Consider the following 5,000-nt stretch of genomic DNA (forward strand, 5'->3'; position numbering starts at 1 on the left):
AGTTAAACAATCTTTGGAATAGGATCTTTTGATGTTGTTTCACAGAAACACTCGGTTTTGTTCCAATAAATCCTAGACAGAGGAGATTATAATTATATATTTCAAAAAATCACACGTCGTCACAACTTTTGGAGGGAAAATTGCGTCGTCTTTCAAAATGGTGTATTACATATTATATACAAACAAACAATGTATTGTCAAGTATTATTATTAGTAGTAAAACCACACGCGTTTGAGTAAGTATGTGTTATATTAATTAATTAATTAATTAATTAATTAATTAATTAATTAATTAATTAATTAATTAATTAATTAATTAATTAATTAATTAATTAATTAATTAATTAATTAATATATTTATATTTATTTATATTTATATCAGAAAAAAACCTAACCTAACTAACAGTTTTCTTTTTTGAATATGAATATTTTTTTTAATATTAATTATTTCGTACTTTTTAACTCATATTGAAAAGTGATTATAGAACAGTTTTCTTTTTAATATTAATAATTATTTTTTAATATATATTAAATTATAATATATTATTATTGATATAAATATTAATTTTATAATATTAAATTATTAATATTAATATCAATATTAATATTAATATTAAATATTAATATTAATATTAATATTAATATTAATATTAATATTAATATTAATATTAATATTAATAAATATAAAAATATTAAAAGTACTAAATATTAATATTAATATTAATATTAATATTAATATTAATATTAATATTAATCAACACTAACACTGACGCGTCACACACAAGGATATCCCTGAACAGTTTGCTATCTATACGTGCACCGCAGTGGACGGTTGAGAGTGCAGACGCGACAGTGCGTCGGCGCGCTCGACTCGTCTCGCTGACGGAGGCGCGATGTGCGCGCGCGCTTGCGCGCTTTTGAAAACCCCGAGTCTTAGTGTGCAGATGCGCGCCGGCGCTCTGTGTCCGTCGTCTCTGCGCACAATTTATAAGATTCGGGGAGAGCGCTTGAGCGCGCGCGCGCGCTCTCGTTTCTGATAACGATACCAACTCTCCTTTTACATACAAAATCATCCAATAGGTGACGTGCTCTGTGATGTTGCGTGCTTGTTAATTTGTTTCTATATTATAACTTTTATATATTTATATACACATACGGCGGCGGTGTTGTGTGTGGTGTGTTGTATATTTTTTTACGATACGCTGCAATGTGTGTTGTTGTTGTGTGTGTTGTGTATGTTGTAATATTAGAGACAGACTGACAAACGAAACAAACTCTTGCTGGGTTTAGTGTTTAAAAAAGTGTACGTCGTTTGTTGTGTATGTGTTTTATGTTTAATGGAGAGTTTGTCGTTTTCGCCCTCACTGTCGACCGACGGACACACGGTGTGCGTTTTTTGATACCAATGCTCATCCGTCCGACTAGGTCGATCAAGGTGACGTGTCCCACAGGCCTCACGGTAGTTATTGCCGTGCGGGTAGTGCGCGTCGCCGACCACCCAACAAAAATTACCGGGTTAAAGAGAAACGTCTCCTCCGCTGTTAGCCACACTGCCACCGGCGGCGGGGCGTTCTCTCTTCGCCCACACAACACACCACTATAATATAAAATAATCGTATACCGAGGACCCTTCGTTCGTACGACTTGTGTTTCTGGCCCCACCGACACCGGGTGTTCTGACGTGAATGCGTACGCTTTCACTATATGTGAAAAACGTAACGATGTTTACAAAGCGTCGCGTCTATTAGCGAACTTTCGGTTGAGGTCTCTCTCGACCCGTGTTTATAAAATAAACACAAAACTCCACAGTGCTCTCTCGCTTCGCTCTCTTTCCCTATAACGGAGGAGAATGAGTAGAGTAGGAAGATGGCACGCGCCGCTCTCGTCCGGTCTTCGGACGAGACGCGGCGTTTCACTGTGTTGTGTTCACACACAACACACACGCTGACTAGAGAGCGCGCTCGCGCGCTTTTTGTTAGCTCCCTGGTTGATCCTGCCAGTAGTTATATGCTTGTCTCAAAGATTAAGCCATGCATGTCTCAGTGCAAGCCGTATTAAGGCGATACCGCGAATGGCTCAATATATCAGTTTTGGTTCCTTAGATCTTACTCAGTTACTTGGATAACTGTGGTAATTCTAGAGCTAATACATGCAATCAGAACTCTGACCAGTGATGGGATGAGTGCTTTTATTAGATCAAAACCAATCGACGGTGGGTGCGGACTCGCGCTCGAAGTCGTTAATTTTGATGAATCTGGATAACTTTTGCCGATCGCATGGTCCAGTACCGGCGACGCATCTTTCAAATGTCTGCCTTATCAACTTTCGATGGTAGTTTCTGCGACTACCATGGTTGTCACGGGTAACGGGGAATCAGGGTTCGATTCCGGAGAGGGAGCCTGAGAAACGGCTACCACATCCAAGGAAGGCAGCAGGCGCGCAAATTACCCACTCCCGGCACGGGGAGGTAGTGACGAAAAATAACGATACGGGACTCTTACGAGGCCTCGTAATCGGAATGAGTACACTTTAAATATTTTAACGAGGAACAATTGGAGGGCAAGTCTGGTGCCAGCAGCCGCGGTAATTCCAGCTCCAATAGCGTATACTAAAATTGTTGCGGTTAAAAAGCTCGTAGTTGCATTTGTGCGCCGCGCTGTCGGTGCACCGCATCCGCGGTGATACTGACACGTTTGCGGAGCATATCGTCGGTGAATCGGTGGTAAAACACCGGTTCAATATCAAAATCCTATCGCGATGCTCTTCAGTGAGTGTCGAGGTGGGCCGACAATTTTACTTTGAACAAATTAGAGTGCTCAAAGCGGGCTCAAAATGCTGCTTGAATATTTCGTGCATGGAATAATAGAATATGATCTCGGTTCTATTTTGTTGGTTTTCAGAACTCCGAGGTAATGATTAATAGGGATAACTGGGGGCATTCGTATTGCGACGTTAGAGGTGAAATTCTTGGATCGTCGCAAGACGAACATCAGCGAAAGCATTTGCCAAAGGTGTTTTCATCAATCAAGAACGAAAGTTAGAGGTTCGAAGGCGATTAGATACCGCCCTAGTTCTAACCGTAAATATGTCATCTAGCGATCCGCCGACGTTACTACAATGGCTCGGCGGGCAGCTTCCGGGAAACCAAAGATTTTGGACTCCGGGGGGAGTATGGTTGCAAAGCTGAAACTTAAAGGAATTGACGGAAGGGCACCACCAGGAGTGGAGCCTGCGGCTTAATTTGACTCAACACGGGAAATCTCACCAGGCCCGGACACCGGAAGGATTGACAGATTAACAGCTCTTTCTTGATTCGGTGGGTGGTGGTGCATGGCCGTTCTTAGTTGGTGGAGCGATTTGTCTGGTTAATTCCGGTAACGAACGAGACTCTAGCCTGCTAAATAGGCGTCGCCATTTAGGTGTGCGCGGCTTCGGTCGCGCAACTCACTGGCGGCGTATTAAAATTCTTCTTAGAGGGACCGGCGGCTTCGAGCCGCACGAGATTGAGCAATAACAGGTCTGTGATGCCCTTAGATGTCCTGGGCCGCACGCGCGCTACACTGAAGGAATCAGCATGTTCTCCCTGGCCTAGAGGCCCGGGCAACCCGTTGAAACTCCTTCGTGCTGGGGATTGGGGTTTGCAATTATCCCCCATAAACGAGGAATTCCTAGTAAGCGCGAGTCATAAGCTCGCGTTGATTACGTCCCTGCCCTTTGTACACACCGCCCGTCGCTACTACCGATTGAATGATTTAGTGAGGTCTTCGGACCGACACGCGGTGGCTTCACGGCCGTCGGCGTTGCTGGGAAGTTGACCAAACTTGATCATTTAGAGGAAGTAAAAGTCGTAACAAGGTTTCCGTAGGGGAACCTGCGGAAGGATCATTAACGTGTATACGTACGCGCGCGCGCACGCGTGTCGCGTGTGTATGCGTAAAATAATCCATAGATATATATAGAGACGCACGCACAAACACCACTTTTATATTATAGTGGTGGGTGCGGTGCGGGGTGTGCCGTGAAGAGATATCAGAGAGACGACGGGTAAAAATCCGCAAGCCTCGTCGCGCTCTCACGGACACCGAAAATTGAATGCGCGGTTTAGAGCGGGCGCTTCGCGGCGCCCATTCTAAGATATTATTATTATTATTATATTTTTTTTTTTTTTTTTTTACCACAACCAAAAGAAACCACTACCCTGGACGGTGGATCACTTGGCTCGCGGGTCGATGAAGAACGCAGTTAACTGCGCGTCATAGTGTGAACTGCAGGACACATTTGAACATCGACATTTCGAACGCACATTGCGGTCCCTGGAGACACATCCGGGACCACTCCTGTCTGAGGGCCGGCTGCATAAAAACAAAGGCCACACTGCGCGCTAACTTCGCGCACGTGACGGTTCCGACGTTGTTGTTGTTTCTGCTGCTGCTGCTGCTGCTGCTCTCTCTCGCGCGTGTAGAGCGCGCGGGTGTTGGGTGGTTGGAGTAGTGGTGAAACACACGTGTCAGGTCCGTTCAAAAATATTATATTTGCCGCGGGTTGGTTGGGTGGTGTGTGTGTGTGGGGTACTACACAACACTCCTTGCGGCGGCCGGCGCGCCGAAGCGACTCTTCGTTGGTGTGATTGATGCCAGAGGAGAGTGTGTTCGGTCGCGCCGCGCCGCGCAATATACCACCACCAACCACTAAGCGGAGGTAGGCGGACTCGACGTCCGAAGAGCGTATCGACGTCGCCTTCGAAGCGCGCCGCGTCGGCGTCACAGCCGGCGCGCTCGCTCGTTCGCGCCGCCGTAGCGCTGACGGATATCGAGTCTGCCTCTCATTTTATCGTTGGCCTCAGATCAGGGAGGATCACCCGCCGAATTTAAGCATATTAGTAAGCGGAGGAAAAGAAACTAACTAGGATTTCCTCAGTAGCGGCGAGCGAACAGGAATGAAGCCCAGCGCCGAATCCCGCGGTCGTTCACGGTCGCGGGACATGTGGTGTTCGGGAGGTT

The 5,000-nt window shown here is 45.2% G+C and overlaps 3 non-coding genes across 3 annotated transcripts in view; all 3 read left to right on the forward strand.

Annotated features, from left to right (window-relative positions):
* Positions 1–1,980: 1,980 nt before the first annotated feature.
* LOC128681298 (small subunit ribosomal RNA) lies at positions 1,981–3,888 on the forward strand. The gene has a single exon (XR_008405984.1). It is a non-coding gene; the product is annotated as a small subunit ribosomal RNA (ribosomal RNA).
* Positions 3,889–4,194: 306 nt separating this feature from the next.
* LOC128681283 (5.8S ribosomal RNA) lies at positions 4,195–4,351 on the forward strand. Its single transcript, XR_008405970.1, has one exon. It is a non-coding gene; the product is annotated as a 5.8S ribosomal RNA (ribosomal RNA).
* Positions 4,352–4,834: 483 nt separating this feature from the next.
* LOC128681319 (large subunit ribosomal RNA) overlaps positions 4,835–5,000 on the forward strand; it is a 3,913-nt gene continuing 3,747 nt past the window's right edge. Inside the window, exon 1 of the ribosomal RNA XR_008406004.1 lies at positions 4,835–5,000. This exon is cut by the window's right edge and continues 3,747 nt beyond it. This is a non-coding gene — a ribosomal RNA (large subunit ribosomal RNA).

The sequence above is a fragment of the Plodia interpunctella genome, chromosome 26, assembly GCF_027563975.2.
Source record: "Plodia interpunctella isolate USDA-ARS_2022_Savannah chromosome 26, ilPloInte3.2, whole genome shotgun sequence".
NCBI lineage: Eukaryota > Metazoa > Arthropoda > Insecta > Lepidoptera > Pyralidae > Plodia > Plodia interpunctella.